The 23,900-nt window shown below is 40.2% G+C and overlaps 1 protein-coding gene and 1 pseudogene across 1 annotated transcript in view; both read right to left on the bottom strand.

Moving 5' to 3' along the window:
- The window catches only part of LOC127657834 (dual specificity protein kinase Ttk-like), a 465,704-nt gene that overhangs the window by 304,770 nt on the left and 137,034 nt on the right, over positions 1-23,900 (bottom strand). The window lies entirely within an intron of this gene.
- Positions 11,419-18,583, bottom strand: LOC127657829 (terminal nucleotidyltransferase 5A-like; annotated as a pseudogene).

Below are 23,900 nucleotides of genomic sequence, written 5' to 3'. Positions count from 1 at the left end.
AAATTTTGAGAACTTGACTTGAAGTCTTTAATTCTCCTATAGGCAAAAACTTTTAAATCTGAATGACCGCTGTGTATGAAATATAGAATACAAATTAACTTACCTTAACTTGTCACCTCAAAGCAAAGATGCCAATTGTAAATGTATTTCTACTTCCTTTCATTCCGGACCGCCAGAGCGGGATCCTAACTTATCTAGTGGGAGACTTTCCCTGGTGCTCATATCTTTGCCGAGTATAAATATCAAAGTCGTCACCCCCGTGACCATGACGCTCAGGCAGATTACGTCATGTCCGATCTCTTACCAATTCTCGTCTTTGCAGAAAATGTTCCAGAGGGTGAAGTTACAGAGCTTGATCTATAAATAACTTGATACGCTCGTTGGCGAGCGTTCCATTTTTTTTTGCTGTTATTAAACGGCTGGAAGGTAAGCAGAATTAAGCGACTGCTGTGTCACCTTACTTTGTTTATATTTCAAATGTTGTCTTGTCGCAAGCAGCATTGTCGCAGCTGGTCATCGAATAATTATGTAGAGATATAGTGATTAAGCTGATTAGCTATTTTGATTTGTAGCATTGAAATTATTTATTTATTTATTTTTTCTATTTCTCAGTTCAATGGCAAGCCACTTACGATAAATTATAAGTGGCTTTGGCAAGACTCGACCTTGATGCTCCACCTATTGAAACTAATCAGGCGCCTAACCTGTTTTGCCATGGTTCTGGTCATGTTAATGATTTAGTTGTCCCACAGTGTGGTGACTTCATTAAAGAATTATCACTTAGTTTCAAGAGTGCTTTGACCATGCGGCCTGATAAGGTAACATGCATGCTGGCTAGTATGGCAGATACAGGGTCAGTTGGGTTGGATTCAATTCCACCAGTAGAAACTATAGTAGTGTCACTTGCTGCGCAGGCTGATGAAACGCTGCGTTCTGAGCCATGCTGTCCACAGCCAGAATATAAACAGTCTGATGCACTTGTGCGTAAAACTTACAGTGCTGTAGCGAATGTCGGATGCATCTCTAATACATTGGGACAGTTAATGTTGGCACTCAGTGCTTCATTACCTTCATCGGACGAATCAGGATGTACCGAAATATTACAAGCTTCACTCCAAGCAGTTGGAGCAGCTGTGTAAGAATGTGGTAGGTCTCTGGGTCTTTTGACACAGCTAAGAAAGCAGGTGTGGTTAGACCAGACTCCATTGCCAGAATCTGGTAAGAACATTTTGCGCCAGCTTACCCTTGTTCTGGGACAGGTGTTTGGTGTACAGGCTCAGGAAGTATTAGACAGACGTCTCATTGCGTCTGAAATGCGTTCGAAGCATTTAAGGCGGCAAACTACCTTCAGGCATCCTTATCCACATCATCAACAACATAGTACTAGCTTTGAGCAGGTCAGAATGCAGTCCAGAGCGGCCTCACGATTCAATGCTTCGTCAAGGCACAATTTCAGATCTAGGGTGCAGCCTACTACCAGTGCTGGCAGTAACATTAGACACATGGCTGTTAACCCTCTGGGGTCGACGGACGCGCTGGCGCGTCCTGCTGGATATTTTCGTCATTACAGCGGAAACAACTTAAAATACTCCTTCATTTTGGGGCATACAGATAAGTGTAAGACATCATTAGAGACTATAAAGGGTCTACTTTTATTTGTGTACACTAACAATAACAACAAAACCTTGTGCTTTTGTCAAATAAAGAAAATAAAAAGGGTGATAGCTTTAAAAATAAAAAAATAAAAATAAAAAAATAAATAAATATTAATAAATTAATAAATTTATTTATATAAAATATTTATTTTTTATATAAATATTTATTATAAAAAAATTTATAAAAATAAATTAAATAAAAAAAATAGCTTTTTTTTCCGTGTTCACGAGCATATTTCTGAAACATGTCACAAAAATGAACTGAAACTCTGCGAATACTTATCACACAAACATGAAACGTATGTCTAAAGAAAGCTTAAAATGTCTACTTTTAAATAAAACTATTGAAATTTAAAACAAATATTCTCCTGCAATGTAATCTGTATGAAACAAAGCGCTGTATATTTTGTATATATATCTAATTATCTCTAATGTGATCCCACCCACCAGCAGAGCGTGCCATTCATACGCTAATGTGCTGAGGCGATCAATGCAAATGGTACACGCCCCCGACAGTGTTCAGAGGTTTGATGTAAACAATTCATTCATTTTACTGCTCGTTTGCAACGATACACAGGCGATGAAACTCCTGGATAGGAAGGAGGAGTTAACATTTTCCTCAGAAGAAGAGCGGGACTACGATGAACGTTTGTATTTTGAAGAGAGACTTGATTCAGCCGAGGATACAATTTCGGACGAGTAAGTCATTTAGTTTTCATTAGTTGACATGCTATTTTATATAAACATGTACATATTTTACCAGACTTGCCAACCAGGATTCAGAGTATTGACATTTGAAATATATCCTAATAAGCAAGTTTTAGTTACATGTAAATGTTGTTTCGGCTAAAGCAGGCATTAAAATTGTATGCTGTATGATATAAATATGATATGTAATATGATATAAAATTATATTAATGTTTAGAATATATTTGATCTAGTGTTTATGCTGCCTCATTATCAACAAAGCTTGTGCTTGCAAATATGGGTTCATGTCTAAATGAGTAAAATGCACTTTAAATATGCCCATATTAGAAAATCACCATCTTATAATGATTTCTGAAGGATCATCTGACACTGAAGACTGCAGTAATGATGCTGAAAATTCAGCTTTGCAGCTATTGCATTTTACAATATATTCAAATAGAAAACTGTTCTTTTAAATTGTAAAATTAGTTCACACAATGTTTTTACTGTATTTTGGATCAAATAAATGAAAATAGTCTTTGTAAATAGTCTTGGTGATCAGAAGAGACTTCTTCTCAAACTTTTAAATGGTAGTGTAGGTATAAACTTAAGTAAAGTCTTTATGTAAAGATGTAACTTCTTTTAACTTAAAACTTGATTTTGATCATTAAGTCTCCATTGATAGGCCCAGGGGAGGGGTCTTTAGTCTCCTCAGGTGTAAATACCTCAATATTCATAATAGTTCACGCCTCCTCGCATATGAGCTTTCAACACTAAAAGTGTCTAACAAAAGTTCAATTACTATATTGTTTTGTATGAATAAGTGATCAGGATGGTTTTCACATCACTTTGTAGAAAAAACACTAGACTATAAGATCCAGTTCTCAAAAGTCTTGTGGACAAATGTGTTTATATGTGTATGTGTTATATGGCCTTATTTCAATGACTCAACTCAAAAACCATGCATAAACGTTATTTTCTCAAAAATACAAACCTGTACACACATGTTGCTCACATATTAATTTAGCCCAGTTTGTGCTGAATACAGTGTTATCAGACTTTAGCCATTAATGTGTTTTTAAGCAACTGAAAAAAGCACAAATGTCAAGGCATGTCAAAACTTCTATAGGGCCCAAAACACCCTCAGACACCAGAGGGTTAAACACCTTGTCAACAGGATACAAAAAGCAGTTTCGCCATCGACCACCTCCAAATACCAGGGTTTGCCCTACAATGGTGCGGACTCCAAAGCATCTGATTGCATTAGGAACAGAAATAGAGTCACTGCTAAAAAAAACAGCCCATAGAAATTGTGCGTGGCTCAGACCAGTTAAACTGATTTTTCTCCAGGTACTTCCTGGTTCCAAAAAAGAATGGGGGGATTTGTCCTATTCTGGATTTAAGAGACCTCAATGTCTTTCTGAAGTGTCTACCATTTCACATGCTAAGAATAGCAGACGTTATACGTGCAGTGAACAGAAACAATTGATTCGTTACTATAGACCTGAATGCATACTACCACATTCCAATTGTGGCACATCACAGGAGGTTCCTTCGTTTTCGTGTCAACGGAGAGACATACCATGGTTTCCCCTATTGTTGCTTTTACTGACAGGCAGGCCATGCCCACTGCCATTAAGACCAGATTTATTATCTCAGGTGGATGGGATGTTGTGGCACAACAGGCCCCACAAACTGAAGTTATGGCTGTGGCCCCTAGGGGCAACCCAACCATATTGGAATGTTCACAAGGGGTTGAGCACACACTACTGAACTTCTGAGACCTTTTTCTCAGTGGTGTGCAAAAGGGAAAATTGACCTTCATGCTTGCACTATAAGTAACATCTTGGACTTTTTGCAGAGCCTCTTAGAGCATGGTCTGTCTTGCTCCACAATTAAGGTGTACTTGGCAGCATTGTCCGCACACAGAGGACCAGTTGAAGGTTTGTCTTTAGGCATGCATTTAACTAGAATGTTAATTAAGGGTGTTAGCCGACTCCGACCCAGTCGCAAGGCTTTGGTTCTGCAATGGGATCTGAATTTGGTTTTGAGTAGCCTCTCCTGCACACCATTTTAGCCATTAACTGATATAGGTTTTAAGTGGCTTTCCTTCAAGTCAGCTTTTTTGCTGGCCGCAGCCACTGCACTACGTGTTGGTGAATTGCATGCGTTATCAGTCAGCCTGCAGTGTTTACGCTGGGGACCTGAGTGTAAACAGGTAACGCTGTGGCAAACCCAGCATTTCATCTGAAGGTATTGTCACCACAAAACATGAACAAGCCCATTATTTTATCTGCTTTTACAGATGAATACAGGTCAGTCCTGTGTCCAGTCAGGGATCTTCGGCAGTATTTGGAAGTGACAGCAGCCTGACGGGTCACTGATCAGCTGTTTGTGTGTTATGGTGATCACAGAAAGGGTTTAGCTGTGTCTAAGGATAGATTATCTCATTGGGTGACAGAGGTAATCTTGCATGCTTATTCCAATGCAGGTCATGAAATCCCGGCCTTTGTGAAATGCCATTCAGTTTGTGCAGTTGCCACTTCCTGGGCAGCCCTGCATAGTGTACAGCTATCTGACATCTGTGATGCAGCAACGTGGAAAACTCCATCTACTATTGCCAGATTTTACAGGCTTAATTTGGCTACAATGCCACAAGTGTGTTCTGTGATGGTTACAAACGATTCTCAACTTGAATAAAGGTTCATTGAGCATTGACAAAGTGTCTGTTGTATATGTTACTCATTGGAGTATAAATCACCGATGACCCCTTTAAACTTTTTGTTTCAAATGTACCTGATGGGCAGTAGAACCCTCGTGACAGCTTTGGTATGCGGCCTCCACTAGATAAGTTAGGATACCACTCTGGTGGTCCAGAATGAAAGGAAGTAGAACTGGGGGTTACGCAGGTAACCATGGTTCTACGACTGAGTGGAGGACCGCCAGACCCCTGGTCACTCGGGAAGACGAGAATAGCCAGAGATCAGACATGCCGTAATGACAAGCCTTTATAGGCTATCTGCCTGAGCATCATGGTAACGGGGGGTGACGACTTTGATATTTATACTTGGCAAAGATGTGAGCACAAGGGAAATTCACCCACTAGATAAGTTAGGATACTGCTCTGGCGGTCCTCCACTCAGTCGTAGAACCACGGTTACCTACGTAACCCCCAGATATATACATAATAAAAATAATTTTCAGGACAAAAATTATTTGACGAGACAACTTTATAAATATATAAATATATGAATTTCATTGTATTACCAAGAGTCATCTGCAAACAAATGATGTCAGAGCTTTTCTTAGAACTAACTTTTCTGAGCCATTTTTGAAAACATATGTAATCAACTGGTGTCAAGGTAATTTTTAGTGGACGTATGTCAGTTCCCCTCAAGTTCACACAGGTGTCCATGTAGAAAGTAACCATAGGTGTAGTTCATCACATTAACTGGACATATATTACTAACACTGATTCTAAAACATTTGTACAGATGTACAGTATATCATGGTCAATTACTGTGACAGAGAGGCTGAGGCAGTAAGATCCATTTGCAGAGGTTTATTGAAAACAGGTAAAAGAACAAGGAAAGCTTGACATAAGCTTAAGCTGGCACATGAAGAGAACTCAGGCAGGCATAAGTAGAACGCTCAGGCTGGAATTAGTAGAGGGGCGATCCAATATTCAGAGTGAGACACAGGCCAAGGTCAGGGCAGGCAGCGAAGGTGCGAAAGTTCATTAGACAGTCCAGGTCAGAGATCGAAGGTCCAGGGATAACTGAGTTACGTGTGATACAGACGGATAGGCAAATCAATACTTCACAGAGAACAAAAGAGCAAGCAGTCCATATAAAGGGAGGATAGGGAGCAACAGGTGATAATGCTGAAGATAACAAGGGAATTCAGCAGGGCTGGATGGTGATGAGTGCAGAGGGGAGAGATGGGAGATGAAGTGTTAATACTCAGGGGAACGGGATCGGATGACACCAGGAGGAGGTGTCATAGAGCGTTCTGTGACAGAGCCCCCCCCCGCATGCGGCTCCGGCAGCGAGGTCCTGGATGTCGACGAGGTCTTCCTCGGGGTCTGGGAGCAGGTCAATCAGGATGGTTACGGTGGAAGTTGGTGAGCAGTGCGGGATCCAGGATATCCTGGGCCCTGACCCAAGAGCGCTCCTCAGGTCCGTAGCCCTCCCAGTCGATAAGATATTGCAGAGACCCACCACGGCGTCTGGAGTCCAGGACCTCTCGCACCCGGTAACAACCGCTTGGACCTTGCTGTCATCCATAAGCACTCCCTCAGCACTGATGACGTACCCCAGAAAAGCGATTCGTGTCCGATGAAATTCGCACTTTTGAATTTTGGCATATAACTGGTTCTCAATTAAACGCTGAAGGACGATACGTACATCCCTGATGTGTGCGTCAAGGGTTTCGGAGAAAATCAGGATGTCATCAGTGTATACAATAACACTCCGATTGAGCAGGTCCCGGAAAATCTCATTGACAAAGGCTTGAAAAACGGAAGGACTGTTAGAAAGTCCGAACGGCATCACCCGATATTCATAATGGCTGGAAGTTGTGGAAAAGGCTGTCTTCCACTCGTCACCCCTCCGAATACGAATTAAATTATATGCATTTCGTAGGTCTAGTTTGGTGAAATAGCGGGCAGTTCGGAGCATCTCCAGGGCAGCTGGAACGAGTGGCAGTGGATAGCGGTATTTGACCGTTAATTCATTGAGACCCCGAAAGTCAATGCATGGCCGGAGACCCCCATCCTTCTTTTTGACAAAAGAGAAACCGGCAGATGCTGGAGACGTAGAGGTGGTAATGAAACCCTTAGCAAGCTGCTCCTCGATGTACGAATTCATGGCCTCAGTTTCAGGTTGAGATAGGGGATAAACTCTCCCGCGCGGTGGTACGGAACCTGGCAGGAGTTCGATGGCGCAGTCACCCGCCCGATGTGGTGGTAAATGAGAAGCCTCCCTCTCGTTGAATGCCAGGGCTAGATCATGGTAAGCTGCGGGTAACTCCTGAGGACATAAATCCTTGGGGAAGAGAGAGCCCGTCTCCGGACTCTGAACAGCAAACCTGCAGTTAGTTTCAGAACCCTGGACAGCGGACATGCAACTTCTCTGACAAAAGGGTGACCACTGAATAATCCTCCTCTCTACCCAGGAAATGTGTGGGTTATGTTTCTCCAGCCAGGGAAATCCCAAGATCACAGGATGAAGAGGTGAGTTGATAGTAAAGAACTGAATTGATTCTGTGTGCTGCGAATCAATGCAGAGAGTGAGGGATTGTGTGGTGAACTGAACCTCTCCAGTCCCCAGGGGGCGCCCATCTAACGCTGCCACTGTCACACGGGGTCCACAAGGAAGAAGAGAGAGATGATGAGTCTTGGCAAAGGCTAAGTCAATGAAGTTTCCAGCAGCACCCGAGTCGATTAAAGCCCTCAATTTAATAACTCTCTCATTGACATTTAGTGAAATCTCTACGATGAATGAATTAAGAGAGGGTAAACAAAAACTCACCGCAGCGGAATCTCGAGGTGCGCGACTTACGGGACAGGAAGCCCTCAGATGACCGGTTTGTCCGCAGTACATACACAGATGGTTACGTCGTCTTCTCTCACGCTCAGCGGTGGAGATGTGAGTGTAACCGATCTGCATAGGCTCGGGCTCCGAACTGGTGTAGGGCTCGGTATTCTAACTGGTTCTGAATGGTGTGTGTCGAGCACGGATCAGATTGTCGAGACGGATGGCGAGATCCATGATTTGATTGAGGGTCTTTCCCTCGTCACGACACGCTAACTCTCCCTGAAGGTCCGCATTTAATCCCTTGTGATACAGAAGCTTCAGTGGTTCCTCCCCCCAGTCAGTCTGAGCCGCAAGCGTTCGGAAGGAGAGAGTGTGATCTGCAGCGGTGGAACTTCCCTGACGTAGAGCGAGCAGTAGGTCTCCAGGCTCCTTTCCTCCAGCGGGGTGTTCAAATACTTCTCTGAAGTGGGTAACAAAAACATCATAAGTGAAAGACGACAGCTGGCCTCCTGACCACATTGCCGTTGCCCATTCCAACGCCTTTCCAGTGATAAGCGAGCATATAAAGGAGATACGGCTCTCATCAGTGACGTGCTCCCGGGACTGGTTGAAATAAATTTCACATTGCATGAGAAACCCTTTACAAATGGTGGGTGATCCATTGTACTTTTCGGGAAATGACAATCTGGGATTGTTGGACGTGGTACTCACGACTGGCTGAGAAGGCGCAGGTGCAGCGGAAGCCGGAGCCTGATTAGCGGCCACGATCTGCAAGGATAACGCCTGAACGGACCTCACCAGCTCCTCGGTGAGAGAGGTTAGTTTGACCAACTGCTGACGGTGTGTGGCCAGCTCAGATGCTTGAGAGGAAACCTCGTTGGCGAGGCGGTGAAAGTCTGCTGGATCTTGTGTTGGTGAAGTATTCTGTGACAGAGAGGCTGAGGCAGTAAGATCCATTTGCAGAGGTTTATTGAAAACAGGTAACAAAACAAGGAAAGCTTGACATAAGCTTAAGCTGGCAAACGAAGAGAACTCAGGCAGGCATAAGTAGAACGCTCAGGCCGGAATTAGTAGAGGGGCGATCCAATATTCAGAGTGAGGCACAGGCCAAGGTCAGGGCAGGCAGCGAAGGTACGAAAGTTCATTAGACAGTCCAGGTCAGAGATCGAAGGTCCAGGGATAACTGAGTTACGTGTGATACAGACGGATAGGCAAATCAATACTTCACAGAGAACAAAAGAGCAAGCAGTCCATATAAAGGGAGGATAGGGAGCAACAGGTGATAATGCTGAAGATAACAAGGGAATTCAGCAGGGCTGGATGGTGATGAGTGCAGAGGGGAGAGATGGGAGATGAAGTGTTAATACTCAGGGGAAAGGGATCGGATGACGCCAGGAGGAGGTGTTGTAGAGCGTTTTGTGACAATTACACTAAAACTGGATGTTGGGTAAAAGCACATCATCCATATGTGGCATCGTTCTTACATGTTGGGATGTTCCAGTTATGGAGTAAAAAAGTCTGATTATCATATATACCCATAAATAAACAGTTTTAAGTTTTAAATAAATGTTATGACGAGAAATTAAAATAAGATCCTGCACTATGACTAAACAACTTCCTAACCTATCGCTAACCAAATAAGCAAATTTGTTACACTGACCATGTTAACTCAGTACAAAAGGTCTGATTTCCTTGCTTCCATTGATCTTTGTAACGTTCTCAAATCATGCTGGATAACATGATCATCAGGTTTCATACAAATTAAGCTCCATGCCAGCTCGAGTGCATGCTGTCATTAAAGCAAAATGGGGATAGGCTAAAAACTAAGAAATTCTGAAATTCATATTCATTTTGCTGTTAGACTTTTCATGCAAATCGTTGAACTGATCATTTTATTTGTAATGGAAAAATAAATCTACTGAACTACAAAAATGCAGAACAGTAGCGTTATGACTGGTGTCAGACTTTTGGGCTGTACTGTACAGTATCTGTGAAATATATGTGTATTACTGTAAAGGTGAGCTTCAAAATTTTGTTTATGACACCTTTGTATGTAAGCAGTGAGATTGTTATGATATGAGGCTGAATAGTAAATTAATGTGGTGGTATTAAGCTCACAGCAGAGGGTGAGTTTGTTAGATATGAAGCCAATTAATTGGCCTCAGCGCTCACTCTTTCAGTGTTTCTACAATTCCAACTCTTCATCTGGAAAAACTGCCTCATGGAAATGAAAGGGGAAAGTCCCATGCAGTAGCTGGCGACTCTTCAGTCCAAGATTGGAAAACACATTAGGTGATGGAGAAAAAATATTTGACTATCTTAACTGTACTCAGTACACCTACCACCATACTCCAAGACTGCCAATGTTTCTGCTGTGGCTGCTTTAAAAAATAAACTGTCAAATGGGTTGTGATTTCATGTGTTCTGTTTAATGTCTCTCTCGAATGTTTCTGGATCATAAATAAGATCAGAAGTTTTCTTCTTTTCTCAAACCTGGTGAGTTGTCTATCTAGACAGCAATTCTGGGAGGAAGGTCATTAGAGTTTGGAACAGATCAGAACACGTCAATGCTGTATCCATATATGATTTCAGTCTCCGCTGGCCTGCACATTTCACAAAAGCTGTGATGTCACATTCGACAAACTGATGGTTCATCAAGCAAACATAGTCAGTGATAGTTGCTATATTCTTAGCTTGCTCTGAAGGATGACCCCTTTAAAGGTCTGGTTGCCCCGGGTGACAGCTGATGTCATATATATGTCCACTAGACTGTAGCTTTCCACAAATGTCATCTCACTGACACATACTGAATGTTTATTGCTCACTAAGTGTGTCTGCTGTCGAATGCCTGACTACCTATAAAATCAGCTGAAGACATCAAGTTATAGAGGTTTTATTGACGCAGTTCTACCCAAAAAACCTTTGTGCTAAAAACATACAGAATTCAGGCATAAGCAACCTCACTCAAGCCATGGCGTAATGGACTCCTGGCTCAGTGGCATTTCATCAGTGTCATACCATATAGAATAATACATTTGTAGGTGTAAATTGTAATGTATGGAGGACTGGGGCTATTTTTCACATAGGGAAGTTTTCAGTAATATTTTATCAAAATGTACAGAGAACATTTATTCTACATTATCCTATTACTTAAACTTTACACACTATTGTATCTACAATAGTTTCTAGGCAGTTGTAGTTGGTTTGTCATGACACAATTTATGGCACAAGAGTGTCAGGATCTCTTAAGACTACTCTAAAAGTGTCAAGATCTCTCTGTGCATGCAAATCCAACACATTTTTCTCACTCATGGTGCTTTGATTGGAGTTCAGTGTATTCTGATACAATATTTTATTCTATGTGCTGGAAACTGGGCCCAAAAGTAGAGATGTTTTTTGTCTCTCTTTTAGTCAGATAATGTTGTAATAAACAGTTTTATTACCAAACAGAGCACAGTAAACAGACAACCGTTCAAAACTTTCACAAGAATGAATTCACATATAGAGGAACAATGCAACAAAAGCGACATTCTGCAACCTGTAATTTTCCTTTCTTTTATTGGAGAAAAAATGTCAAATCTTCAAACCTTTGAACACCATTTATTTATATATATTTTTTTGCACAAAATAAGCTGTTTAAAAACCCACATTGAACAAAGAATTCAAAGCAGAATGACAATTAAATTCACTGAAACAAATAGAAACAATTAGTGAGGAGGGAGGCTAAAACAATGTGTTTTTGGTGTGAAGTTTCTGTACAAGACATTTGTTAAGGCATCATCTTAGCAATGCTAAGAAACTAGCTGCTCTAAACTACACAGGACAAAATCCACAGGACATGGTCAAAATGTTAAGAGAAAATATAGCGATGAACTGTAGGGTGAGTGAGAACCACACAAAAAAAAACAGCTGGAGATGCAGGCATGTAAAATCACTAAAACAGGTTTATGAACACTGGATTCAGATTGAACTGGTGCTGCATACCTGAGGAACACAGATTCAATCTTAAGAAGTCCTGACTGAGACTAAAGCAGCACCGTCTGTAGAAAATGAACGGCAATTAAAGCAAATTCGTCAAGATTCGTCTGGAAGATACAGAGGCCTCATGGGACAGCTGTCAATCTGCTGCCCCATCTGAACCTCTCCTCATTTGAACCGCAACCTGCTGATGTCAGTCACTGCATAAGCATATACTGAGAAACATACAGAGGGCTCCAAAATCTGAGAACAAATAAAAAATCTGGATTTTTTTTTTTTATTATTATTATTATTTAACCCTGGAAATAAATAGAAAGCATCTGTGGATTTGCAAAATTTTGAAAAATGTAATGAGAATTGGGGGGTAAACTGTGCGTAATTGTCATGTAAATTAAAAAAGAATGTACAAAGCCTTAATGTCCATAAATAGGCTTACTTTTCTATAAACAACATATTATTTCTTATTTATTTATTTTGGTTTTGGAGTAAAATAGGTAAGGACATTTTCTTGACTGGTTTCGTGAGAATCACTCTATTATATCTTTCATTTGTAATAAAAACATTTTCATTAAATTAGAAAAATGCAAAATAGAAAAATGTTCATTAGTGTTCTTTTGGACCCCGTTCTAAATGTATGCATTTACTTTTTTAAGCCCTCTGAGTAAACCTGGACATTTCTTACAGATGGACAATATTTCGTGTTGTTTTGCTTTATTTGCTTTAATGGTCTAGGGTAGGGCACTTGTGTCTGTTCAGACAGATTTCTCATATTTATGCAATTAGTAGTATTGATTAAAAGACATTTGTTGCAGGAGATAAACCCCTTCACCAGCTGCACCCATCTCTCCAGCCCTCCCTCCCTAATCTTCAGCGTCCTCACTTTCCCCTCACACTCTTTCACATGCCTTCCTCCTCTTCTCAAGTCTTGTTTTCAAGTCTAAACATATATGGTTTACTTCCTTCCGCCCCGCCATTAATCAGGAAAAGGTTAACACTCTGTTAACAGGGGGTGAATGTTGGGTCATGTTAAGGAGAAGAGCAGCTGCAATGGGAGCAAATGAACACAGCCCATCTTAGTTTGACCGCTTCAGCAGGAGCTGTCGAATTCCCTGCTTGGGTGTTACAGCAAATAGTGTCCCACCATCAGAAGTGCTTCGGCAAATATCTGCCCCTCAAGAAAGCTAGGAAACGCAATTCTCAACAACCACGAGATAAGTAGTTTCTTTGTTTTCTGCCGTAGGCTGGCATGTACCATCGTCTCTCACCTGACACATGGGGGAATTCACAAAGAATACATTTGCACACACTGATAGCTCCTTTTATTGGCCAGTGCGCTCTGTGATGTTTTAGCGCAAAGTTAACTCAAATAATTCTGCAAGTTTGGTATCTAGACAAACATGTCGAAAGATTTAGTGCTGGCATTTGCAAGCGCTTTCTCCATTTAATCATGTCCAGGATATGAATTTTAGATATCTGTGATTTAATTTTCACAAGTTCAAATTCAAATTCATGAGATCGGCAATGGAATTAGATTTTTGAATCAGGTTTGCACTGGGAAAAACATTCATTCTTGATATTAAAAATTACGTCATAACTCGTGGAAATGCCCATTCTTGCAAACCAACTAGTAAAAGCTGCCATTTTTATATCAGTGACCGCATGAATGGGTATTCCCATGCGTAACTACTTCATTCTTTATATCAAGAATTAAAGTTTTTACAAGTGCAAAACTTATTGTTAAAATCAACAATTTGCATTTTTACTTGTAGAAATTTTATTTTCTATTCTATTTTTCATATCCTGCATGTGATTAAATGTCCATAGGTTTTGCAATGCACAATTCAAAATCTTGCGGGTCAGTTCTGAGTGCTAGGTTGTGGAGCAATCTGCAATACTACCGCAATCTGCAATGCTTTAATGGGAATCGGCTTTTTAATATGTTGAAAGTCTGGATATACATATGTCCGATTGTAACACTCTTCTCCATCATACTGCTACCGCCATCAATAAAAAAATATATCTGAACATTTTCTAAATAGACAGTGCCACATCGAGCGAATTCGCCCTTGTCTGCTGTAAAACTGGTGCAAATGTTGACATGCTGAGAACTGTAACCAAAAAATGGTTTGCAATAGAACATATTAGAAAGGGTAAAAAATATATTTAATTCTACGCAAAGGAAAAGGAGCCATAGAGGGACAGATGTACTGTATAGTCCATTTAATGAGTTGTACTGTCTTAAGGTCCAATGTTTAACAGAACTATGTTCTGCAGGAAATCTTTTGAAAAGACATTTCAATGTTTTGTAAAACATGAAAAACCTCATTTTCATGTCAAATTAAGTATGAAAAATGTTGACAGCATATTAAAATTGCACGCATCAAATTTGTAAATTCTCATAAAAAGCTTTTCAAAAAGTCAGTTCAGCTCTCTCAATAACAATAAATTAAGAGTTTACTTATAAGATGTAATGCTTCTTAAGCATTTCACAAAATAACCTTATCTCACTTGTCTCACAGAGAGCAAAAAGCTGGGCTGCAAACAAAAATGACACTTACACTGGTTGTTAATCAGGGCACATCCTATACATTCACAAGCTTTAGCCCCTTTGTCTTGTATCGTGATTCTGAGGTTGTTTTTTTTTTACCTCACCATACTGCACTGACATTAGGCACTTGAATTCACATATACAAATATAGACAGCACTAACACATAATTGTACTGTCAAATATGGGTATAAAAATACAATCTTAAAGTCTTTGGTTTGTAAAAACTGTAATTGTTGTATTATCTGACACAAATATATAATTGACATACTCTCATGTCAGTCCAAACCCATTTTTTAATCTTTTGTTTCTTTGAAAATACATTTTGAAGAATGTTCACACTAATGTCTTCCATTTAATGAAAGTGGATGGGGACCAGGGGATGTCAAGTTACAAAAAGGACAAAAAGTACTAAAAAAGCATCCTAAAAGTAGTTCATACAACTCATGCACTATATACCAAGTCTCCTAAAGCTATATGACAGCTTTGTGTGAGGAACATCCTGAAATTTAAATTGTTATTGACTGAAAATGTTGCTTGACAGTCGTGGTCACCATTCACTTTCATTTGAAAAGAGCGGCTTGGACATTCTAGAAAGAATGACATACAGATATGAGTAAATGTTGACCGAATCTTAATTTTTGGGCGACTATTCTCTATATTCATTTCTTTCCCCCTCATTTAGACTGACTACATTAAGAAACTGTATGTAGTAGGTTTTTTCAATGTCTACTTCCATTTGGACTAGAGGGTGCACCAACACTGCTTTCCCAAAGCCAACAATTCTCTTTACTGCATCTAATAACTTGCAGTGATGGTTTGTGACAGTGTCAAGCAGCCTTTGACAGAAGTTGCTTGACATCTGTGAGTAAGTTTAAAGCCCCAAAATCATCCAAGAATTAAGCAATGCAGAGCAGATGTCGCCCTCCAAATAAACGGCCAACTCACTTCAGATAAGAACCCCTGTCTGCAGCAAAGATGCAAACCTCACCAGAGCTGTTTTACACTGACCCCAGGTCATCAGTGCAGTTTACAGTTCACATAGAGAAGTAAATAGTCTCTTTGGCTGCACTGTAATACTCAGGGTAAATTGGGAAGCTCTTTTTTGATAATGCAATGATACTGCTTTTTCACCATGACTGCTCACTCTTTGGGCTGCCTGCTCAATTGCACGGTAGCCATGTGTTGTAGGTTTGTTGATGGCAGGTAAATACTGGCTGAACTTGGGCAATGTAATAATTGCTGAAATTACCGTCTGCTACATATGGCGCGGGGTGGTAATAGCAAGTGACATTTGCCACGTTAGGTATGATGTTCTGCTCGGCCAGTACACGCACCGCCAGCATGGCAATTAACCCTAACGTCTGCCGCCTCTCGTGTCCCATCAGACACACTGTACTCTCATTTACCACTCCGTGAAGTGTCATTAGGTAATCATACTTACGGTCCTCCAAACCCACAAAGTGGTTCTGGAGGTACGACTCCAGCTTCCACTGCTGCTCGCTGATGTCAGAGAAGTCAATGAAGAAGCGCGAGCACATGTAGCGCTGGAGAGACTTCATTTCTGACTCCGAGGCGGCTCGGAAGCCCCTCACCAGAAGATGGCAGTACTTCAGTAAACCACCTCCCCGGATCTCCTCAGGGTTTCTTGTGCAGATCACCTTGTTGCGCAGGTGGTCCAGAGCTGTGGCGAAGTCTCCGTACACGCTCGCCGATGATGGTTGGGTGAAAGGTTCTGGCCATAGGGTTCTCTGAGCACTCGTGGAAAAGCAGCAGAGAGTCTAGTTTAATCTGGAACGAGTCAACGCTGAACTCAAACTGTCTACGCAAGGAGTCCACGAACTTGAGCTCCACGTTTTTGCCCCTGTTGTTGGAGAGGGAGATGAGACTCCAGCGGTCAGAATCATTGCACACTTTCACCATCTTCTGCACATATGCTTCCTGCAAAAAGCAAAAACAAAATAACAAATTGGACAAAGAATTGATGTTTGCCATTGAATTTTTTCAGCATCTTGTCATTTAATGACCTGATTTTGATTATTTCGAGTGAAAATAGTTTTAGAATAAAGCAATCAGAAGAGGCTGTGCATTTCAGTGATTTTGCTACAGGTAAGGGGTGTTTTTAATCCACTTAACCAAGGTAAAATGATTGTCGCAGCAACAGCAAGATGATAAAAGGCACCAATCTTCAATTCATCTTTACCTTTACTAATATCAATAGTCAGAATAAATAATTCTCACACCAAGTAATATAGTCCAGAATTCTAACTGTGGGCTGTTCACTTCCATTGTAAGTGCCTCACTGTAACCTTGATTTTTGCTTCTTAAAAAAAGGCATATGCACTCACAGAGTATACACGTATATATATATATATAATTATTATTATCATTATAAATGTGATAATCAACATTATGCTACAAATGCTGTAGACTGAGCTTAACTAATGCACTATTGTATTGAACTTGGAATATTCCTTTAATATAGAATGTGCAGTCACATGTGTATCTGCATTTTTGTGCTTTAAACGTGTCCCATCCAATCAAATCTTAGAGTTAGAACTATCTGTTTTATTAACCATTATTTTACAAATAATTCAAATTAGTGAGGCAATGCAAATGCATATGCATTTTACACCTAACAGACATTTGCATATCAGTTCCCTGTCCATTCTTCACAGGAGATATAACAGGCTTTAACCTGGTTTAGTGCAATCCTCTTACCAACAGAAAACCAACATTTCACCAGCCTATCAGTAAACTACTCTAATTGCATTTATACTTAATGTTATTGGACACTATAGCATGCAGCCAATCTCGACTTGCATATTGCAAATAAAATCACAAACAAAATAGCAAAACACATGACATAATATGTCATGCAATAAAAGCAATGTCTTGACATGTATGATATAGCACAGTATTTTTTACAGCATTTTCTTGTAGACTGAGACTATTACATTTCTTTTAATAGGCCTATCAGTTATTGTTTCTTTAATATTGGGTTTACCAATAAATTGCATCCCCTTAATGAAGTTACTTCCTTAAATGAATGTAGCTACTGTTAACATATATTTCACAACCTTTTATGTAGCAATCTTTCATTCTGAAGTGATAAACGCATATTATGTCAATCATAACAGTTAGACATAGCCCAAATAAAGATACATATTTTTGAGACCATTTAGAATGCATAACAATAATAATAATAATAATAAATAATGGAATAGCATGTTTATTGTTTATCATTAATTATTATTGCATTCATAATGTATGGTAAGTGTTATTGTTCTAGTCTAATGACTTATTTGCTATTGTTTAAAAAAATTCTGCATGGTTATCTCTTGAAAATAAAATGATCGGTATCATACCGTTCGATCTCGGATTATTATAGGCTATGTAGTTTTTGATCTCATAATAATTGAGAGACTACATTAAATAGCCTTATTAATACATGAATTGGTTCCACTGTAGTGTTCAATTCGAGAGAACAAGAATAAAGTGATTAAAATTTGTGTAAAAGTTTTGTTTTCAACAAAACAAACCAACTCACTTTTAGGGTCAATGGTGTAATTTTCTCCTTGTTGACCCCCTCGGGTAAAAAGTCCAAAAGACAGTCCAGCACAATGTTCTTAAGGATCTGAAACTCGGTCTCTCCCTTCAGGTCCACGCAGAATATGAGGTCCAGGTCTTTATAGCCGAGCCCGCTGTCCTCATGCAGGACGTGGCTGGCGGCGGATCCGTTGAGTCGCACGTCCCGCACATGGATGCGCTGCTCCTGCATGCGGCTCCGCACGGCCGTCACGATCTGCCGCGGCTTCATCTGCAGCGTGGGGAAGTTTCCTCTGCCGTGGATTGGGATGCTCTCGGTCAGTATGAGATCCAGACGCTGGACCTGCTCCCAGCTCAACACATTGAAGTTACTACCCTCGGTAGTACAAGGTAAAACTCGACCGATCGCACTGTCTTCTACTGCCATCGCGAAACCTATTTAATGAAACCTCAAACTGACTGTTCTACTGCCTGGAGATGTTATAAATTGGGTTCAGATGTATTAGAGAGGACGCGCATGTCTGATGAACGTAAAGTGCGCTTCAGATAAGAGAAGGAAACTGAGATGAGGCACTACTGAGGTATGTTCTTCTCTTTCTATCTCGATCTGGAGTGTCAAACGTCCATACAGTGGTTGAGAATATAGAGGTACAGAATGACAGCAGTACTGAGGGTTTCTGTGCGCCTCAGGTGACGCCTATATTACACACTCCACTGTCACACGAGTTACCCAATCAGAGCACAGCACTGACGTGCATTCACTCTATTTCACAGAGAGACAGAGCCAGAGACAGAGCCAGAGCCAGAGCCAGAGCCAGAGAGAGATAGATACATAGATAGATAGATAGATAGATAGATAGATAGATAGATAGATAGATAGATAGATAGATAGATAGATAGATAGATAGATAGATAGATAGATAGATAGATAGATAGATAGATAGATAGATAGATAGAAAGAAAAGTGCAATAAAGCCATTGGCAGGCTGTGAACATAATGGCAAATGAGAAGATTGTTCCAGAGGTTTATTGCCCTATAGGGACATGGTAGAAAAGTATTTTAATTTATAAATGACTCTTTCTGGGCTGTTACACAGCTGTAGAGAAGCGTTTTTAGGATACGTTTACACGTCAATGATGTACTAAATATGGAAATGTTTTTCCTTTACGTTTTTGAAAAGTTTCACGTACAGACGACAACGTTGTCAAATCCCCGTTCACACGGATCTGCAAAAACGACTAAAAACGTTGTATTATGCTTGCCAGGCCAGTAGTTGGCGGTCACTTTGTAAAGAAACACTACTCACCTGCGCACATAAGCATTCTTCCACAGAGCGGTGAATACAACAATGAAGATGGCGAAAGCATCGAGCAATTTTGTCTGGACGGACGATGAGGTTGTTTTAATACTACAAGTGACCCTGGACTATAAAGCATGCCAACTTTTTAAGGACTCCAACTGGTGATCTTATGTTGGTCTGTTCACCCTGGAGGTAAGGACGAAGTTCTCGAAGTTCATGCCTATAGACTGAACACGTAATACGCATGTTTTCACAAATCTGCGTTTTTGTATGTTTACATGGAGACGATAACGGCATTGTTTTCAAAAACTTGCACTTTGAAACCCGTTTCAAAAGTTTGCGTTTTCAGGTTTTGAGCAACGAAAACAGACTACTGCCACCTGCTGGTACGGAAAGTAATTTCCTCTCACACAGACGCAGAACAAACATGCTATTTGGCTGTCGTCTTTGCAGTGTGTTCTTTGAGAACATCAAGATCAACTTTTTGACCCAGACGTAGGCGACGTGAGCCGACCCCACGGTCTACCTACAGCAGAAGAGATGGCCGTAATAATAATCATCCCAATGATATATTGCCAAAATGAAAATGGACACAAACTATGTACAAATTGAATACATGGAACTTTAATTTATTAATTTACTGATTTAATTATTTATATTTACATATATATATATATATATACACACACACACACATTTAATATATATATTTAAATCACAAAATATATACACAATTATATAGTTTTTATAATTTTTTTTATTATTTAATTTAAATTAAATTGGCCCTCTATAGTTCCACAGTAAAGGAATGGCATCAGATGGTAATACCATGTATCAAAATGATGAAGTAACACTCATTTGAAATATTGGGATTATCCGATCAATTAATAAAATGCAATTAATTATCTTTTATATATGTTAGCTTCTTTAAGTAGCCACCCTTTGCCAAAATTACAATACTGCACACTCTGGGTATCTCAAGCAACTTAAAATTCAAGTCAAGTGCATCCAGCTGTGACTGGTAGTGTATATCAAGGTATTTTACATGGTACTTTAAAGCACTTTAAAAAATGCCATGGTATTATCATAGTACAAAAGCCCTCATAGTGTCCCAAACACCCACCCACAAGTACTGCAGTCTCAGTTTGTTAACAGTAATAAAGCAACAGGCACATGTGAAAGTGTGCTGTAACTTACTCAGTACTGTCTGGGCCAGAAGTCTGATCCATATAAGGACTGTGGGTCACCAGCAGTAAACAGCTCATTGACTGTGACAGGCCACATTTCTGAGTCACTGCACTGGAACACTTGGATCATCACAGACTAATAAACAAAGAGCAGTAGAGATGGGCAACATGTCCACAAATCCAATTAATGCCCAAACGTGTTTGGGCATTAGTTCACTGTATAATTCCAATGGTCAAGACGGGCTGTCAACTATCATGTGCTGATTACTCGATAGGAAGTTGCTTATAGGGGAGACCAGGGCTAGTTTTCACACTTTTTCCTCCAGTGAATATTTATCAAGTTACGCACAAAAAAAAAGCTTTGAACATTTCCACCGTTATTGTCATGGGAAAATATTCAATAGCCTATTATATTGTGGTATTGTCCAGGGAATTCAATAGCCTATTATAGGAAAAAAATTATGAAACAACAAAAATGAAAAAAGCTAGCATACAAAATTATCAAACCTTTGTCATGCCAACAAATCTTATACATAAATTCTATACATTTATAACTAGCCTTTTTTTTTACATTGTATTATTTGGTTGCAAACTGCAGTATATTTCCATCAATACACTTCTGTGGTTTAGGCTGGATTGCTTTAATGCCAACTGCGAAACATGCATGATGGCACATGGACAGTACTCCAGTCCATCTTGCTGGTGTGCACCCATGTTCGATCAACAATCCAAGCTTTGGTGTCAAACGAACTCGAGTTCACACCAAGCATAGTGCACCCTTAAACTAATTTTTATTCTTTAAAAACGTCTTTCCATTATTTTATCCACTCCATTTGTGTATAACACATTGGTGGTTTTTGATACTACTTGTCATACTACTGTGTCTTCACACTTGAACTGGTGATGAAATCAAGCCAAGTGGTTTCCTGAGTCATTTGCGTGGAGCTGGCAGAATAAGGTTTTTAGTACTTAGTCTTGTTTGTATTGTTTCATGCTTGAGCAATGCAGGGCTAAACCTAGATATGCTTGGAAACAATTGTTAAACTGTTTCAAATTGGTGCTGTACAATTAAATCATTGGCTAGAAATTGCTCTTTGTTATGAGTGCAATTTCTATAAAATATTTTTAAACATCTTTATCTTTATCCAATCTCAAACAACTGAAAATGTCTAGTAAGATATATGGCAATGACCAGAATGTGTGGAAACTATGGAGGACATTCGCTGATGATGAAGGAATAAATGTAATATTCCTGTTAGCTGCTGTTAATACCACCACAGTTCTTTTCTCAGTGCCTTGTAATATATAATGACAGACAAGATAAATTGGAGCAATCCATCATTTCTGAAGGTCCATGTCCCATTATAGATTTGTCAGAAATTAGGTAGTATCTTTATTATAGATGATGACAGTGTGGTGCTGGCATGGCCGTCAGAGCATAGAATGATTTCAATGTAAAGAGATGAGCCATATATGTCCTGCTGGTAAAGTTCATGCTGTCCTGTATACCATCCATCCATCCATCCATCTTCAACCGCTTATTCGAAGTCGGGTCGCGGGGGCAGCTGCTCCAGCAGGGGGCCCCAAACTTCCCTATCCCGAGCCACATTAACCAGCTCTGACTGGGGGACCCAGGCGTTCCCAGGCCAGTTTGGAGATGTAATCTCTCCACCTAATCCTGGGTCTTCCCCGAGGCCTCCTCCCAGCTGGACGTGCCTGAAACACCTCCCTAGGGAGGCGGCCAGGGGGCATCCTTACCAGATGCCCAAACCACCTCAACTGACTCCTTTCGACGCAAAGGAGCAGCGGCTATACTCCGAGCTCCTCACGGATGACTGAGCTCCTCACCCTATCTCTAAGGGAGAAGCCCGCCACCCTTCTAAGGAAGCCCATTTCGGCCGCTTGTACTCGCGACCTAGTTCTTTCGGTCATGACCCAGCCTTCATGGCCATAGGTGAGGGTAGGAACAAAAATTGACCGGTAGATCGAGAGCTTTGCCTTTGCCTTTGTCTTTTCGTGACAACGGTGCGATAGAGCGAGTGCAATACCGCCCACGCTGCCCCGATTCTCCGGCCAACCTCCCGCTCCATTGTCCCCTCACTCGTGAACAAGACCCCGAGGTACTTGAACTCCTTCACTTGGGGCAATACCTCCTTCCTGTATATGTCCTGTATACCATTAAAGGGATAATTCACCCAAAAATGAAAATTCTCTCATCATTTACTCACCCTCGTGATATCCCAGATGTGTATGACTTTATTTCTTCTGCAGAACACAAATTAAGATTTTTAGAAGAATATCTCAGCTCTGTAGTTCCATACCAAGTGAATGGTGACCAGAACTTTGAAGCTCTAAAATTCACATAAAGGAAACATAAAAGTAATCCATAATACTCCAGTGGTTTAATCTGTATCTTCAGAAGCGATATAAGAGGTGTGGGTGAGAAACAGATAAATATTTATGTCATTTCTTTACTCTAAATAAACACTTTCACTTTTACATTGAAAGAAAGTAAACTGTTGGCAGTGACATACATTTTGTGTTTCGCAAAGTTTTCTGCTTCAGTTGTTGTGGTGTTGATTCACATTGTTTTTATATTATTGTGCAGAGTGATCAGATGCATTTTAAATAATTGCAAAAAGCTTAATTGGACTAAAAAAATGAACTCGATCACAAAAACCCAAATTTCACAGTTTTTTTGGCCCTGACACAAAATGACCAGCTGACATAATTTCACTAATCATATCAGCAGCTCCTGGGAAAGTGTGAACGAGTACTAGTCAGGTGAAATCACTCTATCAGACTGATTGCTATAAAAGGAGGGAAGAAGTGCTTCCAATCATTGTGTTCTTGTTAGCAATGGATACCTCTAAAGAAAGACGAGCAGCCATCATCGTTTTACAAATTCTGCCAAAAAACACTGCCATGATTAAAGAAATGTACCAAAACATCCTGCAAGAGCAACGTCTCCCAATGATCCAGGAGCAATTTGGTGATGATCCATGCATTTTCCAGCATGATGGAATACCATGTCACAAGGCAAGAGTGATAATGAAGTGATCATTACATTGAAATTTTGTATCTGTGGCCAGGCATTAATCCCATTGAGAACCTGTGGTCAGTCCTCAAAAGGCGAGTGGACAAGCAGAAGCCCACAAATTGTGATCAACTCCGAGCACTAATAAGGCAAAAATGGATCGCCATCAGTCACGATTTGGCCCAGCAGCTGATATCCAGCATGCCAGAGTGAATTGCAGAGGTTATGAAGAACAAGGGTCACAGTAAATATTGACTCTTTGCATATATAAAATGTTTTGCCAATTAAAGCCTTTAAAACTCATGAAATGCTTATTGTTTTCCAGTATACCATAAAAACATGTTAAAAAATAATCTACAAATACTGAAACAGCAAACTTTGCAAAACACAAAATGTATGCCACTGCCAATACTTTTGGCCATG

The sequence above is a fragment of the Xyrauchen texanus genome, chromosome 17 (assembly GCF_025860055.1).
Source record: "Xyrauchen texanus isolate HMW12.3.18 chromosome 17, RBS_HiC_50CHRs, whole genome shotgun sequence".
Classification (NCBI taxonomy): Eukaryota; Metazoa; Chordata; class Actinopteri; order Cypriniformes; family Catostomidae; genus Xyrauchen; species Xyrauchen texanus.
This window is presented reverse-complemented; position numbering and strand designations above follow the sequence as displayed.